At 53.3% G+C, this 19,160-nt stretch overlaps 1 protein-coding gene across 1 annotated transcript in view; it reads right to left on the reverse strand.

Moving 5' to 3' along the window:
- Positions 1 to 19,160, reverse strand: part of LOC123345793 (endothelial zinc finger protein induced by tumor necrosis factor alpha-like) — a 1,203,704-nt gene that overhangs the window by 823,415 nt on the left and 361,129 nt on the right. The window lies entirely within an intron of this gene.

Consider the following 19,160-nt stretch of genomic DNA (forward strand, 5'->3'; position numbering starts at 1 on the left):
CAAACATGGGGTACCCGAAATCCCGCCAGAAACATCCCTATGCCCCCCACAATGCTACCATCTCCCTCCCCATCCTGCTCTCATACCAACCCCTCTCCAGCCCCCTCAATGCAAGTCAACAGCATTGTCTCCCCCATCCCAGCCATACCCCACATACGCAGTTAATCCCCCCAAACATGGGGGTACCCAAAATCCCACCAGAAACACATCCCTATGCCCCCCACAATGCTACCATCTCCCTCCCCCCGCCTGCTCTCATGCCAACCCCCTGCACCCTCCCCATCAGCACAGATGTCAACAGCACCATCCCCTCCAATCTCACCTCACCCCCCAAACCCCAATAAAACATGGACGTCACCAAAAATACTGTCAGAAAACCACTCCAATCCCCCTGTGGCACTACCACCTCCCCTCCCCCCTCAGCACTCACGCCAACCCTCACCTACAACCGCGAGCACAGACACCACCACCGTCCCGTGTACCACAGAGCGCAAACAGAAACCCCACAGGAATTCCTGTCTCCACACCCGACACCCCTTCTGAGCTGAGCCCCCCACAGCGTGGATGCTAACGGTGCCATTCCACCCCCCCCACACACACAATGACCCCCACTCATTGCTCCAGCACCTTTCACACCATGGGACCAGCTTAGCATAGGGACACGGAACCCCGTTAGGGAGCGGGCTTGGCTCCCCAAAAGGGTTAAAGGTCCCCACAGAGGGGGCAGATGTGGGGTTTCTAGAGTCATCCCCCCAAATAAATGTGTTAGTCTCTAAGGTGCCACAAGGACTCCTGGTTTTTTTGCGGATACAGACTAACACGGGTGCTACTCTGAGCCCCCCTTTACCCCCAAGTGACTAGCAAAGATAAGTGACCAGGGCTTCTCCCAAAGCACAAAGGAACGGATGGAACTAAAGGGTTTCAGCCTAGAAACACGTTTCTTTCTCTCTCTCTCTCCTCTGTTGTCAGGCTGTCTCCAAGGTGCAGGCAGCCGCCATCCTGGCAGCTCCCCCCTCCCTCCGCCTCCCCTTTAATATAGGCAGCAAATCTCCTCCCGAAAGCTCTCTGGAGGGCGGGGAAAGGGGAACGATTACGGGGTAACTTGAGGGGGCATCTGGTGGTTTTTCACCCCCCTTTTCCTGCGGGCAGGCGTGGGATCCCTCCCTCTTCTCTGCCCATCCATCCCCGCCCCTCCTCGTCTCTCCACATTTCATCCTCCCTGATCCAGTGAGATGGAAATTCCCCGTTCACGCCTCGGTCCAGGGCTGACCCCCGAGAAGGGAAGGTGGTGGCGTGGGGGATCAGCGATCTCAGAACGGGGGGTTAGTGCCACACATGGTGGGGAGGTGGATCCCACCCTTCAGGTCTGTCTGCAGCGGCCATTTTACATGGAAAGCCCTAGTCGCGTTAGTGCAGATCCCAGGCCCGATGCCCTAATAACCCCCTGAAAGGATCAGGCGCTGCCCCGCCAGGGTGGTAACACGAGGCGGAGAGCGAGGCACATGAGTCATTTCAGCCCCTGAAGTCACCAGGTCTTTGTGCTAGGCGGTCCCACCCCCTGGTGCAGGGCCCGCTCCCTCCTACAGCCGTGACACAGCATTTTCACTGCTTCTGGCAGGCTGCTGCATGATTCGCACCAGGAAATAAGTTAGATATATTATACTGGAAACTGCTTTGCCATCTTAACTGCAGTGATCACTCCTGCAGGGATAGACGTGGATTTGGGGGGGATGATCCTAGGGATTTGGGGGTGTTTAACCCCATTACTATCCCCTCTAAACACCCCCCCTTACTTTGCAGGGAGTGAAGAGCTGGGAAGGCCCAGGCAGATTTGAACCTCATTTTTCCTGGTTTACATTCAACCCAGTGATTTCATACTGTTGCTTTGTACTGATATTTGGTTTTAAGTATCTTTTATGGTTGGCACCAGCTCTCCGCCTGCCTCTCACTCACAGCAAATCCCCCTGTCTGGGTCATCCACATGGCTGCTTATTCAAGGGGCAAATACCCTCTTTGCCCAAGGTCACCAACAGACCCTGGGCCAAGGTGAAACCAGCCCCCCTCTGGTAACTGCGCTGCCCCTACCCCGGGTGAAACCCCCATCCCACAGTACCCTTGAGCGACGGGGACATCCCTATTCACCTCACCCACAAGGATTCCCCCTACTCTGAGTGACCCCCCACTCCAGGGATTCCTCCCATTACCCCCCTTCCCCATAGCAATCCCCACCCCAGCTCCTTCAGCCCCCCTCAGCCCTCCTTCCCTGACTGACCCTGGCGCTCACTTCCCTCCTTCCCCATAGTGATCCCTGCAAGGATCTCTCCCCCCGCCACCCCCAATCTCTATGCCCTGACAAGCCCCAACCCAGGCTCTCACTGCCCCTTATCCTCAGTGACCCCCACTCCAGGGATCCCTCAGGCCCCCTCCCCAGCCCCCCCACCCTGACCAGCCCCACACCAGGCTCTCTCTGCCTCCTTCTCCCCAGTGACCCGCACTCCAGGGATCTCCCCCCCACACAATCTCTGTGCCCTGACCAGCCCCACCCAGGCTCTCACTGCCCCCTTCTCCTAAGTGACCCCCACTCCAGGGATCTCTCCCCACCCCTCTGCCCTGCCCAGCCCCACCCCAGGCTCTCACTGCCCCCCACCCCGGATCTCTCCCCACCCCACCCCAGGCTCTCACTGCCCCCTTCTCCTAAGTGACCCCCACTCCAGGGATCTCTCCCCACCCCTCTGCCCTGCCCAGCCCCACCCCAGGCTCTCACTACCCCCCCCCCCGGATCTCTCCCCACCCGACCCCAGGCTCTCACTGCCCCTTCTCCTAAGTGACCACCACCCCATGGATCTCTCCCCCCCCCGCCCTGCCCGGCCCCTCCCCAGGATCTCACTGCCCCTTCCCCCCAGTGACCCCCACCAGGGATCTCTCCCCACCCCCCCTGCCCGGCCCCACCCCAGGCTCTCACTGCCCCTTCCCCCCAGTGACCCCCCCGAGGGATCTCTCCCCTGCCCTGCCCGGCCCCATCCCAGGCTCTCACTGCCCCTTCCCCCCAGTGACCCCCCCAGGCCCCCCCCGTCATGCCTGGCCCCCGGAATCCCCAGCCCCCCAAGGGCCTGTCCTCACCCCCACCCCAGCTTCCCCAAATTATTAAACCATATGCTAATTTTTGCTAATTACCCCGCTAGACTGTTCGTTACAGCGCCTCACCCCCCCGTTCGGCCCCACACAATGGTGGCGCCCCCCCACTAGCAGACCACGTGACGCATCGATCGGCGCGAGGCCCTCTGCGCCCGTCAGTCACCGCCATGCTCGGCCCCGATTGGCGGAGAACCAGCGCCAGGGCGGGCACGCGGTTGATTGACAGCTCCGCACCCCACGTGGCTCTCCCCCCCGCCCTTAAAGGCGCACGAAGCACTCACCGGATGGGCTGCCGGGCGGGCGGCAAAGCCCCGTCCCGCGACGCGGGGGTCCCATATCCTCGCCCCCGGCGGAGCCCGGCCGCGATCCCCGCGGCGCCCCGCCCGGGCGGGGGCCCAGCGCATCCCGGGGCGGAGGGAGCCGCCGCCTACGTCACCGCCGCGCTGATTGGCTGTCGCCGTCACGTGACGCTCCAACGCGCCCTTCCCCCTCCCGGGGGCCGATCCCCCGCTCGGAGCCGGGAAAGCCGCCGCGGGGCCGCGCGCCAGCCGGGCCCGAGAACCGGAGCGCGCGGGGGGGCCCTTCCCACCAGGCCCCCCCGGGCTCCTGCTTTGGGTTAATGTCAGCATGGCGGCGGCACAAGGAGCCCAAGGCGCATGCGCGGGGAGGGGGCGCATGCGCGTTGGGCTCTCGCTGCAGCTCCGACCCCCGCCCACCTCCCCCAGGGCTGGGCGGGGCCGGCCGCGTGCTGCTGCGGGCGGGGGAGGGGCGGTGGCTCTGCAGCGCCCGGGGAGCGTGCAGCGTTGCGTGCACGTGACTGCAGTGCAAACAGGGTGCAGTGTCCCTGGGGCGGGCAACGTGGGGGGGCCGGGGCCGCCGCAAGGCGCGTTTGTCTCTGCACGGGAAACTGCATCACCCACGCAGTGGGAACTGGGCAGCGCTGAAGGAGGTGCATGCAACCTGCAGCGTGCAGCGTGCAATGGGACAGCCCTGCTGGGAGCGAGCGTGTCCCGCTGTGCAATACCGGCGTGCAGTGTGCGGCACAGAACCACACTGCGACCTGGCAGGCTGCCAATAGAACTAACCCCACGCTGCTCGCAACAGTGCGCAGTAACGTAGTGCAGCGGGCATGCACCATTCTGCGCTATACAATTGAAAAGTGCACAGCAGGGAAATACATTGCAGAATTTCCATGTGCACACTAATTAATAGTGAAAGCACAGATGCTATGGAGTTGGACATTCAGCACATGCAAAGCAAGAAGAATAATGCATGAAGTGGTGGAAGGCATTTTAAATGGTCCTAGTCCTGCTAACACTTAAGCAAGTGCCTGATTTTACTCTCACAAGTAGTCAGTGCAATGATTCCAGTGCTTCGAGTTAAACATGTTGTGACGCATGGCCAGAAAGGGTTAAGCATCCTGCAGGATAAATGACCCAAATTCAACCCTTAGAGGTATTTTGGTAGATAATGTTTGTGTGTTGTGTGTTTCAATATATATTATTAGAGGTTAACAGTGTAATCAAACAGTCCCTGCCTATGCTGTGTTCTCTTAATTCAGAGACCAAAGGAAATAACATTTAAATGAACTGTACACATAGTAACAACTGACATCTGCAGGGAGAGCAATACAGCAGTGCAGAGACAGTCCAGGAAGCTTTTGGAGAGGGTTGGGGTACAACTTCCTGGTACAAGTGCTAGAGGAACCAACCAGGGGCAGTTCTCTTGACCTGCTGCTCACAAACAGGGAAGAATTGCCAGGGGAAGTAGAACTGGGTGGCAACCTGGGCAGCAGAGACCATGAGATGGTTGAGTTCAGGATCCTGACACAAGGAAGAAAGGAGAGCAGCAGAATATGGACCCTGGACTTCAGAAAAGCACCCTTTGACTCCCTCAGGGAGCTGATGGGCAGGATCCCCTGGGAGAATAACATGAGGGGGAAAGGAGTCCAGGAGAGCTGGCTGTATTTTAAAGAAGCCTTATTGAGGGCACAGGAACAAACCATCCTGATGTGCAGAAAGAACAGCAAATATGGCAGGCGACCAGCTTGGCTTAACAGAAAAATCTTTGGTGAGCTTAAACTCAAAAAGGAAGCTTACAAGAAGTGGAAACTTGGACAGATGATTAGGGAGGAGTATAAAAATATTGCTGGAGCATGCAGGGGTGTAATCAGGAAGGCCAAGGCACAGTTGGAGTTGCAGCTAGCAAGGGATGTGAAGGGTAACAAGAAGGGTTTCTACAGGTATGTTAGCAACAAGAAGAACGTCAGGGAAAGTGTGGGCCCCTTACTGAATGGGGGAGGCAACCTAGTGACAGAGGATGTGGAAAAAGCTGAAGTACTCAATGCATTTTTTGCCTCGGTCTTCGCAGACAAGGTCAGCTCCCAGATTGCTGTCCTGGGCAACACAGTATGGGGAGGATAAGAGCAGCTGTCAGTGGTGAAAGAACAAGTTAAGGACTATTTAGAAAAGCTGGACGTGCACAAGTCCATGGGTCCAGATCTAATGCATCCAAGGGTGCTGAGGGACTTGGCTGATGTGATTGCAGAGCCATTGGCCATCATCTTTGAAAACTCATGGCAATCAGGGGAGGTCCTGAACGATTGGAAAAAGACTACTGTAGTGCCCATCTTTAAAAAAGGGAAGAAGGGGAATCCAGGAAACTACAGGCCAGTCTGCCTCACCCCAGTCCCTGGAAAAATCATGGAGCAGGTCCTCAAGGCATCAATTCTGAAGCACTTGGAGGAGAGGAAAGTGATCAAGAACAGTCAGCACAGATTCACCAAGGGCAAGTCATGCCTGACTAACCTAACTGCCTTCTATGAGGCGATAACTGGCTCTGTAGATATGGGGAAAGCAGTGGACGTGTTAGTCCTTGACTTTAGCAAAGCTTTTGATACGGTCTCCGCCAGTATTCTTGCCGTCAAGTTAACGAAGTCTGGGCTGGATGAATGGACTATAAGGTGGATAGAAAGCTGACTAGATTGTTGGGCCCAATGGGTAGTGATCAGTGGCTTGATGTCTGGTTGGCAGCTGGTTTCAAGCGGAGTGTTCCGGGGTCGGTCCTGGGGCCGGTTTTGTTCAACATCTTCATTAATGATCTGAATGATGGGATGGACTGCACCCTTAGCAAGTTCGCAGATGACACTACGCTGTGGGGAGAGGTAGATACACTGGAGGGTAAGGATAGGGTCCAGAGTGACCTAGACAAATTGGAGGATTGGGCCAAAAGAAATCTGATGAGGTTCAACAAGGACAAGTGCAGAGTCCTGCACGTAGGACAGAAGAATCCCATGCACTGCTACAGGCTGGGGACTGACTAGCTAAGTGGATTACAGTGGAGGAGAAGCTGGAGATGAGTCAGCAGTGTGCCCTTGTTGCCACGAAGGCTAACGACATATTGGGCTGTATTAGGAGGAGCACTGTCAGCAGATCGAGGGAAGTGATTATTCCCCTCTATTTGGCACTGGTGAGGCCACATCTGAAGTATTGCATCCAGTTTTGGGGCCCCCGCCACTACAGAAAGGATGTGGACAAATTGGAGAGAGTCAAGTGGGCTGGAGCACATGACTTATGAGGAGAGGCTGAGGGAACTGGGATTGTTTAGTCTGCGGAAGAGAAGGATGAGGGGGGATTTGATAGCTGCTTTCAGCTACCTGAAAGGGGGTTCCAAAGAGGATGGAGCTCGGCTGTTCTCAGTGGTACCTGATGACAGAACAAGGAGCAGTGGTCTCAAGTTGCAGTGGGGGAGGTTTACATTGGATATTAGGAAAAATGTTTTCACTAGGAGGGTGGTGAAGCACTGGAATGGGATCCCCAGGGAGGTGGTGGAATCTCCATCCTTAGAGGTTTTTAAGGCCCGGCTTGACAAAGTCCTGGCTGGGATGATTTAGTTGGGAATTGGCCCTGCTTTGAGCAGGGGGTTGGACTGCTATGGAGGTCTATGACCTCCTGAGGTCTCTTCCAACCCTAATCTTTTATGATTCTATGATATCACTATTCATCTCTCTTTGAATATAATCTGCAAATGGTGGAATAACAGCTAATTGCTATGTACTAATCGGTGTAGCTAATTACCAGTGATGCTTAGGAAATAGGTCTACTTCAAAGAACCCACGACTGCCTGTTGTTCAGGACCCCAAGCTGTCAAGAGAAGGCCTGGAACTGTATAAAAAAACCCTTGGATCCTGATCCTTTTTATTTCAGTTCTGCTTGATGTTGGATGCAGGAGAAGCTTAAGTCACAAGGCTGAGATCTCCAGTCCTAATCTGGATCACCCTGAGTATGAACATTGGACTATAACATATGGACTGGTTCTGAAAGAACTCTGCAACTACAAAGCTCACCATCTCTACCATGGATCTGATCTCAGACCTGTACTCGTGTAGACTGATCTGTTAACCAATATTCTCTTTTATTTTTAAATAAATGTTAGTTTAGTTAATAAGAATTGGCTGCAGCGTGTATTTGGGGAAGAACTGGAATATTCATGTAACCCCTCTGCCAGGCTGAAACGATAGCAGCAAGGGCTGGGTTCAATACATAGGGGTCCCTTCCCTACAACGTAATGCAAAACCAGCTCAAGCCCCCACCCAGTGACCTGGGAAAATCTTACACACACCCCTGGGCGCCTCAAAGAGGCAATATTTCCCCTCTTGCAAGCACAGAGTCTCGGTGTAGCAGAAAATGTTTAATAACATGAGATAAACAACAAGCATTAAATTGGGAAAACACCTCAACTAGGCTGTGTCCTTTTCCCTGGGCTCTTGAGTCCAGCAACCCCAAATCACCCCACGACTCCAAAGTCCAATATCCCAAATGTCCCTAGAGTCCAGCAACCCAAAAATCACCCACAGTCCCAAAAGTCCCGTAACCCAAAAGTCTCTGTCCCAGGTCAGTGCAGCCCCAGAGTTCGAGAGTCTATCTGCAGGGTTTTTCCCGCCCCCAGCCTGGGTAGAAAGGGGCACCTTACGTGGTCCGGGGCTCTCCGTGGGGTTCTGCTTCCGCTTTCACCACAAACTGCTCCGCTCTACCAGCCACTCCACTCTGCTCCTCCAGCCATTCCCACAAACTGCTCCGCTCCACTCTGCTTTGCCAGCTGCTCTGCTCCACCAACCGTCCCGTGATCCGCTCCAGCTGTCCCTGCAAACTGCTCGGCTCCACTCGCTCTGTGGGCTGCTCCAACCGTCCCACAAACTGCTCCGCTCTGCCAGCCACTCCACTCTGCTCCTCCAGCCATTCCCACAAACTGCTCCGCTCCACTCTGCTTTGCCAGCTGCTCTGCTCCACCAACCGTCCCATGATCCGCTCCAGCTGTCCCTGCAAACTGCTCGGCTCCACTCGCTCTGTGGGCTGCTCCAACCGTCCCACAAACTGCTCCGCTCTGCCAGCCACTCCACTCTGCTCCTCCAGCCATTCCCACAAACTGCTCCGCTCCACTCTGCTTTGCCAGCTGCTCTGCTCCACCAACCGTCCCATGATCCGCTCCAGCTGTCCCTGCAAACTGCTCGGCTCCACTCGCTCTGTGGGCTGCTCCAACCGTCCCACAAACTGCTCCGCTCTGCCAACTGCTCTGCTCCACAATATAGCTTCAGGCTCCCCCACTAGTTAGCACAGCACTCAGTGCTCTCAGCTCAGTAATGTCAGCTCTTTAGTGATTTCAGCTCATAGCAAGGGAGCCCCAGTGCTGGTGCACCATTAGCCCAAAGTGAGTTCAGCTCAGTAACCTGTAACTAGATTCTTAAGGGAATCAAAAATCAGCTCTGATAGTCAACGCTGGAGAGAGGAGGCAGTGTAATTAGTGCTTTTGGCTCACACAAGGCACCCACCCCACCAGGTACAGACACCTGTCCCCAGCCTCTCTCAGTTCACTGGGTTTTGGCACCCATGTCCCTTGTCTAGCGAGTGCTACTTCATTGATGGTGAGATCCTCTGTCATAAAGCAGCCTCATGGTTCCTCATTCACATAATCAGGGTGACAACACTTTATTCCTCCTGCCCCAATAACAAAGAAATTGGGGATCCCACAGCTGTCAAAGTGACCATCCCAGGCTGCCGTGGGCTATGCTAGGCGGGGTGGGTGTGCAAATGCAAACACCTGAAATTCCTTTCCACACTCGCCATAATTCACCACCAGATGTCAGGGTAGAGCTCATCCTGACTCTGCTTACATCCAATTAACCTGGGAGGTAGCGTGTCCGATCCTTTGGGGATTGGTAGAACTTTCTTACATGACGAATACGATTTTCAGTAATCGTCATCATATTTGACTTGGCTGGGTGGGAGCCCAAGGCCGGGTTGCTTTAAGGGGACTCTGCTGTGCTGTCTTGGCGAATCTAAGTGTTGGAATATCCACCAACTTCGGGGATTGTCTGCCCTGTTCTTTGCAGTTCACTCTCATTAAGTAACTCCAGTGTGGCCCCCTGGGAGCCCGGTCACACATGTACATCACAGTACTGGGGTTTAGATATAGGAACTCCAGCTTGTGACTGCATAGCTTCCAGGCCTGTGAAGTGTGACCTATACAGTGCAGCACAGAATACAACCCTGCACTGTGAAATAATGCAGTGTTGATGTCAAGTGAAATAAAACCATCCGATAGTCACTAATACAATGCACTATAAAATGGGAAAATATACCCCGGAAATCATTCTAGGCAATACAGGAGAAAACGCAATGCAATGCACGACAGCATATTACAGCATAAAACAGGGCAGTGCTCTGTGAAATGTTATCGCCAATTGTGCAAAGTAAAAGAGTGGTGGGCAGTGCAATATGAAATCACATATTGCAAAATACACGCAGGTCCCTATCCGAGAGGACAGACCAGTGCTGTAAAGCACTGAACGCTCACTCCATACTGCCTCTAGGCATGAGAGGATCAAGCCTAAAATTGGGCAGAAAGGAATTTAAAAGTAAATAGGTATTGGGATCTAGCTGCTGCCGAAACTGACTTCAGCCCCTGGGGTAGTTTAGTCTGAGTGCCATCTTCTGCAGAGTTTTAAGATCTTATTACAAAAAAATAAGATTTCTATATAATTTTGCAGCAAAGATGGGGTGAACCCTGTCACTTCTTACCCTGTCAGCCAGACAGTATTGCAAGAAATAAATAACAGCTTCAGCAAAACCCCATTCAGCTCAATGAGGTGTTAATTCAGCCCAGCAGTGAATCTTTCAGGGCTCAGATCTGGGCTGTGCAAACATTCACACAGTTAATATCACAGCTGAAATTAAAGGTACAAAAGTTTCCACTGACTATTAAATTCCAGTTTAACTCAATGGCGTGAGGGAGTTTGGAAAGGTTAGTCTAGAGACACCTCCCACCCCTCTGACCAGTGACCCCAGGGACAGGACCTGAAGGTTGTGATTCGCATGCAATTAACTCGAGGAATGATGGTAAAAAGTGCCATTAACTCCTCTGCAAGGGTCAGGGATAAATAGTTCCAGCATCTCCTCAACCCCCCTGGTCACATCCAGATCATTGGGGGCAAGCGATGGCACCCCTGCATTCAAAGCTCAGCGAGGCCGGGACTAGAAGGGACCACTGTGGTCACCCAGGCTAGCAGTGCCCAGGCCACAGGCCTGCCCCGAATTAACCCCCGTTTGCGCTAGAACAGCTTTAGAAAAACCACCATGTTTGATGTAAAAATTGCCCCTGACGGAGAACCCATCGTGAGCCAGAGCCGCAGAAATAATGAGATCGGCTTAAAAATCATGCAAGCTAAAGAAAGTAATAACAGCTGGGTTCTTTCTCCTTGCCTCCTATTCTTCTCTGTTTTTGTTGAGCTGTTCGGGATCATCGTGTCAAGATTTTCTCCACAACCGTTAGGGTTAACAACTTGCTTTTTAAAGACGAGCGCCGAGGTTCTTACACACTCTCACGACCCCGGGAGCTGAGACGCCACTCACCTGCCGCAAGAGAGCTGGCCACACAGCCTCTGTTCCACGAGACAAGCTGCAAATGTTTGTATCCCACCTGAAGTTTGATGAATAGATATTAAGGCCAGAAGGGTGGCCTGTAGTCTGACCCCCTCTCCATCACAGGCAGAGAATCTCACCCAGCATCAAGCCCACGGCACTGGCTGAGCTCCAGCTCGTCCTTTAGAAATAGGGTGACCAGATGTCCCGATTTTGTAGGGACAGTCCCAATATTTGGGGCTTTTTCTTATATAGGCGCCTATCACCCCCCACACTCCGTCCCGGTTTTTCATACTTGCCGTCTGGGCACCCTATTTAGAGAGAGGTGTAATCTTGATTTGGAATTAAGAAACACCAGCAGAAAGAGTGGATCACAGCAGAGTCCTTGACAAAGATAGAAGACAGAAAGAAGAAGAAGGCAGCAGTCAACAACAGCAGGACTAGAGCAGCAAAGGCCAAAGCTCAAAAAGAGTATGCTGAAGCCCACAGAGCAGTGAAGAGGAATATTAGGAAGAACAAGAGAGATTATGTGGATGGACTGGCAGCAGAAGCAGAGCAGGCAGCATACAGCGGTAACATGAAACAGCTGTACGATACTACCAAGCGACTGTCTGGAAAGTTCAGCAAGCCAGAACGTCCCGTTAAAGACAAGCAGGGAAAGTCTATAACAGGAATAGAACTACAGATGAACAGATGGGCGGAGCACTTTGAAGAACTCCTGAACAGACCAGCACCACCAAATCCACCAGACATCGACCCAGCCAACGAGGACCTCCCAATCAATTGCGATAAACCAACCAGAGACGAGATCAGAAAAGCCATCACCATGATGAAGAACAGGAAGGCGGCTGGACCTGACGATATCCCAGCAGAGGCCCTGAAAGCAGACCTGGATGCTTCAGTGGAAATGCTGTACCCCCTCTTTGAGAAAATATGGGAAGAAGAAGTGATTCCGGCTGACTGGAAAGAGGGATATCTCATCAAAATCCCCAAGAAAGGAGACCTCAGCAACTGTGCCAACTATAGAGGAATCACACTCCTGTCGGTGCCAGGGAAGGTCTTCAACCGAGTCCTCTTAGAGAGAATGAAGGATGCCATCGATCCACAGCTACGAGATGAACAGGCAGGTTTCCGGCAGAACAGATCATGCACGGACCAGATAGCAACGCTCCGCATCATAGTCGAGCAGTCTATGGAGTGGAACTCCTCGTTGTACATCAACTTTGTTGATTATGAGAAAGCATTCGATAGCGTGGATCGAGAGACCCTCTGGAAGCTCCTTCGGCACTATGGCATCCCAGCAAAGGTGGTCAACCTGATCAAGAATTCATACGACGGCATACACTGTAGAGTGATCCATGGAGGGCAGCTCACAAACAGCTTCCAGGTGCGAACCGGAGTCAGACAAGGATGCTTGTTGTCACCACTTCTCTTTCTTCTTGTCATCAATTGGATTATGAAGACATCCACTTACAAGCGTAGGAATGGAATCCAATGGTCATTGTGGACCCAGCTTGATGACCTGGACTTTGCCGACGACCTTGCACTCCTTTCACACAGTAAACAGCAGATGCAAGAGAAGACCAACGTAGTGGCAGCCACGTCATCACAGGTTGGCCTCAACATCCACAAGGACAAGACCAAGATCCTTAGGATCAATTCCATCAGCAATGACCCAGTCACACTGAATGGAAGCCCCCTGGAAGAAGTGCAGTCCTTCACCTACCTAGGTAGCATCATCGACCAGCAGGGTGGCACAGACGCAGACATCAAAGTAAGGATTGGTAAGGCAAGAGCAGCCTTCTTACAGCTCAAGAACATCTGGAGCTCCAGAGAGCTGTCTTTGGCAATAAAGATTAGACTGTTCAACTCCAACGTGAAATCAGTCTTACTGTATGGAGCTGAAACCTGGAGGACAACCAAAACAACCACCAGGAAGATCCAGACCTTCATTAATAGCTGCCTCAGAAGGATTCTCCAGATCCGCTGGCCAGACACCATCAGTAACATCCACCTCTTGGAGAGGACCCATCAACTCCCAGCAGAGGAAGAAATTAGAAGGAGAAGGTGGGGCTGGATAGGACATACACTACGCAAGCAGCCAACCAACATCACCAGACAGGCACTGCAGTGGAACCCCCAAGGCAAGCGGAAAAGAGGCCGCCCAAGAAATACCTGGCGACGCGATCTTCAGGTTGATAGCAAAAAAATGGGCTATACCTGGAACCAGCTAGAGCGAATGGCCCAGAATAGAAGACTATGGAGATCTGTTGTTGGCGGCCCATACCCCGGTTGGGGTGACGGGCATGAATGAATGAATGAATGAATGTAATCTTGATGGTGATGGAGAATCCACCAGAGCCCAGGTTAGTTCCCTGCACTGTTTAAAGAAGTGCCCCTCACTTCTACTCTGAACGTATCTAGCTTCAACTCCCTTGGATTTCATTGTGCCAGGCTCACTGGGTGCCCTGACCAGCATTTGTAAAGGCAGGTTAGCTGGCAGGCAATTAGCTTCAGTTAATAAAGCCTCCAGTCACAGTGCAGACCTGCCCAATGGAAGGTGCATTCTGTAACCTCTTCAGCTGAAAGCCTCGGGAGTCTCTCGGCGCCCGGAAGAGTCATTCAAAACAGGCCATTCTACGAAGATAAATTAAATAGAGGCACGGTAACTGCATTGATGAGGCATAAAGGTCAGGGCTTTAGATGAATACATTTGGCAGAAGGATCCCAAAGTGGGTCATAGAATATCAGGGTTGGAAGGGACCTTAGGAGGTATCTAGTCCAACCCCGTGCTCAAAGCAGGACCCTTTCCCACTCAGATTTTTGCCTCAGACCCCTGAGTGGCCTCCTCAAGGATCAAACTCACAACCTTGGGTTTACCAGGCCAGTACTCAAACCACTGAGCTATCCCTTCTCCTGGAGGAAATGCTTCTAATGGGACTAGTTGAGCAGTGAAGAGGTTAATGTTCTTTGTATGTTCCCTAGATCTGAGCTGTAGGCTTAATTGCTAAAGACGTAATTATTGCGCTAGCTTTCTAAAGGGGAGTGAATGCAGCATTGCAACTCTCCCCATTTTATTGCAAGTCTTGTGATATGTGGTGGTTTTCTTAAAGCCCCAGCTCCTGGAGTCATGGTATTATGTAAGAATCTCAGCTTTCATTTAAAAAACAAACAAACAAGTTTCTAGCTCTCTTAGCTATGGAGAAAAGCTTGAAAACACAAATCTAAAAGGCAAATAAAAGATCTCAAAATTGTTATTTTTAAAATGTCATGATTTTTAAACCAAACTGTGATGACGTGGGGCTGTTCTGGCTGTGCTCTGTGAAGGCTGAGTGGGGAGTGTTGACCTGGGAAGGTTGCAGGAGAGTTGAGACTGGCTGCCTTGGGGAAGGGAGGATACCTGAGCATGTAACCGGAGAACCCAGGAGGTGGGTTGAAGGCCAGGTGACACCTCTGCCAGGGAAAAATGGACAAAGGACACAAAGGCTGGGGGAGGAGCCGGGGGAGGCTGGGGGGGGGGGAGTTTTCAGTTTGGAGCTGGCTAGGAAATGGAGAGGAGCCCCAACGGGGCTGTGGCCTCCCTGGGGGCCCCAGATGGACCTACCTAAAGGGGGTCCTGTTGTCTGTACCGGCAAGACCTGTTTTGGCCTGTGTTCCTGGCATCGAATAAACCTCTGTGTTACTGGCTGGCTGAGAGTCACGTCTGACTGCGCAGTGGGGGGGCAGGACCCTGTAGCCCCCCCAGGATGGACTCGCTGGGGGAAGCGCACGGAGGGGCAGAGGAGGCTGAATGCTCCAAGGAGAGACCCAGGAGGTGAAGCCGTGGGAGCTTCTTGCCCTGCAGACAGGCTGCTCCGAGGGAGAGGAGGCTCCCCAGAGTCCTGCCTGGCTTGGTGGGGAGCAGCTCCAGAGCATCGCCCGGGGACTCCGTGACACAAACTGATGGGGTTTTTTTGCTGGGGGGAGGCACTGACTCATGACTTTTTGAATCCTGCTGCTTGGTGATGATGTGAATTTCATTTCCCATAATGAAGCTGGGATTAATTATTCATGGACTCTTAGGCCAGAGGGACCCACTGTGATCATTCTAGTCCAGACATGGGCAAACTACGGCCCGCGGGCCATATATGGCCCGTTGGGCTTTTTAACCCGGCCCGCCAAACTTGTCCAAGTTATATTATTAAATTAAATTTTATTATAATTAAACCTCCTTCATTTTACCTTTCCCTGTAATGCCCGTGTTTCCCCAACACATGGCGCACTCCAAAGACATTGACCTTTCTTTGAGTGTGATGTGTTCGCTTTGCAGTTTGAGCCCTTCAGTAAAAATGACCGGACCGAAGACAAGATGCAGAGTGTTTTTCTCATACTGTCGCCGAGCTACTGAGGCGCATTTGTTTCCCCTTAGTATTAAAGGGTGTAAAGAAGGTTGCCCTTTTTACAGCCTGCTTCTTCCACTTTCACCCCTTGCAATGACACTCCATACCAGTGGAGGGAGGCAGGTCTTTGCCCTTTATCCTTAAATAATTTAATCTTGTGCATGAGTTCATTTTTGTTTCACCTTTCAGACTGCAATGTTTTATTTTACAATGTGAGACTAAAAGAAAGGCTGTGCCATCAGTGTCATAGGTTTGCCATTGATCCTCAAGATGTTGATAGCTCCATTTTCTTCCGTTTCTGAACAGCTTTTGTGAACTTTGCACACTCCAGTAGACATGTTTCCAGCCTCACGAAATCTGCTTTCTGCTTCACTGGATTTTAACGAAGAAAAAATGTTGAACAAGCTCCCAGCCCTGGGCGGCGGGGCTGTGAGCTTCTGGGGCAGTGCAGCTGCACAGCCTGGCCTGACCCGGTGCTCTGTGCTGCATGGTGGCAGCGGTGGCATGGCCTGTCTGTAGCGCCGCCAGCCACCGGTGCTCCAGGCAGTGTGGTAAGGGGGTGGGGTGGGGTGGGGGGCTGGATACAGGGCAGGGGAGTTCAGGGGGGTGGTCAAGGGGGAAACAGGGTTGAATGGGGGCAGAGGTCCTGGGGGGCAGTCAGGAAGGAGGGGGGGTTGGATGGGGCAGCAGGGGGCATTCAGGGGCAGGGGTTCTGCGGGCAGTCGGGACAGGTAGAAGGGGTGGTTGGACTGGTCAGGAATGAAAGGAGGGGGGATGGGGCAGGAGTCCTGGGAGGGGCCGTCATGAATGAGAGGTGGGGTTGGATGGGGTGGGAGGGGTCCAGGGGCAGTCAGGGGACAGGGAGCGGGGGGTGTGTGGATGGGGCAGGGGCCCCAGGGGGGTTGGATGGGGCAGGAGTCTGGCGGGGGGGCAGATAGGAGGTGGGGGCCGAGTCACAACCCCCTCCCCTAACCGGCCCTCCATACAATTTACGAAACCCTATGCGGCCCTCAGGCCAAAAAGTTTGCCCGCCCCTGTTCTAGTCTGACCTCACAAACACACAGGCCGTAGGACTGCCCTGAATTCAATCCTGAGTGAATTAGAACCGGGGGGGAGGGGATTTTTGGCTCGAGGGCCACATCTGGGAATAGAAATTGTATGGCAGGCCATGAATGCTCACAAAATTGGGGTTGGAATGCAGGAGGGGGTGAGGGCTCTGGTTGGGGGTGCAGACTCTGGGGTGGGGCTGGGGATGCGGGGTTTGGGGTGCCGGAGGGTGCTCCGGGCTGGGATCGAGGGGTTTGGAGGGTGGGAGGGGGATCAGGGCTGGGATCGAGGGGTGTGGGGTGCCGGCGGGTGCTCCGGGCTGGGCTCGAGGGGTTTGGAGGGTGGGAGGGGGATCAGGGCTGGGGCAGGGGGTTGTGCTGCAGGGAGAGGTTCAGGGGTGCAGGCTCCGGGTGGCACTTACCTCCAGCGGCTCCCGGAAGCAGCGGCATGACCCCCTCTGGCTCCTATGTGGAGGCACAGCCAGGCGGCTCTGCGTGCTGCCCTGTCCACAGGCACTGCCCCTGGAGCTCCCATTGGTCGCGGTTCCCAGCCAACTGGTGCTGCGGGGGAGGTGCTCGGGGTGAGGGTAGCATGCAGAGCAGAGCCCCTTGGGTGCCCCTATGTGTAGGAGCCGGAGGGGGGCCATGCTGCTGCTGCTTCCGGGAGCCGCGTGGAGCGGCCCCAACCCTGCTCCCCGGCTGGAGCACTGGAGTGGGGCAAGCCCCAGACCCCGGTCCCCAGTGAGATCTCGAGGGCCGGATTAAAACAGCTGGTGGGCTGGATCCAGCCCAGGACCATAGATTGCCCACCCCTGAATTAGAGCAAATCTTATAGAAAAACATTGCCAGTGACGGCGAATAGATCTAAGCATTGCTAGTGATGGCACCACTTGATTGAAATCAGTCCATCCCGAGAGAAATCATGTTCCCAGAGCACCTACAGGTTCTAACTGAAATCACAGAACAGCATATCATTAATGAATCCTAATGTTAATATTTATAAATAAATAATATGCAGATATCAGCACAATAGAAATAAATCCATAGGAAGGGTGGTATTTGCGCACCCCTGACCTAGGCAACGCATATAGACATCATGATCTGTATAAATAAAGCATTACCAATGGCTGTTTTACAGCACCTCGGTCTGTGCTTGGCACAGCACATACTTTCCTGAATCGGGGCCCGTACTCGGTGCTGTACGATAAGTCAAAGCACTTAAGTACTTCACTTTAAGCATGTGCTTAAATCCCATTCACGCCAAAGGGATTTAAGTTAGTCCCATAAAGCTGAACGCATGCATAGGAGCTCTGCTGAATCGGGGCACAGATAAGCACATTCCCGGCCCTGGGTCGCTTACATCCAACAGGAGCTGGTACATATGCAGGGGCTGGAGAGCAAAGCAGAATTAGCTTTGTATTGTTATCATTTTGCTATTTTTTCTAGCTATGGAACTGTGGAATTCCTGTGCTGGATCAGATCAATGGGCCCATCTACCCCGGCATCCCGGCTCCGAGAGCGACCAGCACCAGCTACTCCAGAGATGGGGCAAAAACCCTATATGGATGGGCTGACTTGCCCTCAGGGGATGAGTCTCCACTCCTCAGCCATATCAGATTGGGTCTGAGAGTTTACATGCCCAATCAATTGATGTTTGATCCTATCTAGTGTCACTCTGGATTGTCTCACTGTCCATAGAAATCTCCGACCCTTTGGGGGATCCTGCTGAGCTCCTGGCCCCAGTGAGGTCTTGTGGTAATGAGTTCCACAGTCTAACTATAGGAGAGTCCTAGTGGCTAGAGCACTGAACCGGGACTCAGGAAACCTGGCTTCTGTACCTGGCTCTGCTGGGTGACGTTAGCCAGTCAGAGCCCCTCTCTGTGCCTCAGTTTCCCCCTCTGTATGAGGGGAATAATGAGCCTGACTCCTTTGTACAATGCGTCGAGAGCTGCTGAGGAGACGAGCTAACCGTTATTGTTTTCAAGTCCCCCCTTATTCGCCTCCTATTATTAATTATTCTCTCTCTCGCTGGGGTGCCAGGAGGCTGCAGTCCTGGCTCAGGGCTGGGCAGAGAGACAGACGGGGGGTGGGGAGGCACAAGGACACAGGGAGGCTCTGCATTGGAGGCACCCCACTGGCCAGGCACCCACTGGCCCAGCCCGGACAGAGGTCTAACGAGCGCCTGTGGCTGGAAGTTGCAGCTGGAGAAATTCTGACTGGAAATAAGGTGCGAATTTCTACCCCAGTGGCACTAACGACTGGAACAAGATGCCCAGGCAGTTTGAAACCAGTTCCATTTAGTCTGGTTGGAAATTTGAATTGAGACTGAAACCTGAACAGTCACGTTCAGAGCTCAGAGGTGATAAAAGGCTCGTCCCTGAAAACACACAACAGGTTTGACAGTAGGAATGACGCCTCGTCTCCTCACATCGCTGTGTTTGTGCTGGCAGCGCCCGGCGCGTTCCTTTCGGCCACATTGGCCAACCTGGCCATGTCACATTCTGATTTATAAACAACAATAAATCACCCTCAGCCCCAAGGCTGCTGCTTATTGGTGTCTTACCCTGTCTAGAGCGTGGGGCCGAGACTTAGCGCCGAATGGCCTTCCTGGTGAAACCGTACGGTGCACCTTCACCCTCACGGCCTCGCCCTTCACCCCCTGGAAATTTCAACACCCTCTCCCC

This window comes from Mauremys mutica, chromosome 12 (assembly GCF_020497125.1).
Source record: "Mauremys mutica isolate MM-2020 ecotype Southern chromosome 12, ASM2049712v1, whole genome shotgun sequence".
Taxonomy (NCBI): Eukaryota; Metazoa; Chordata; order Testudines; family Geoemydidae; genus Mauremys; species Mauremys mutica.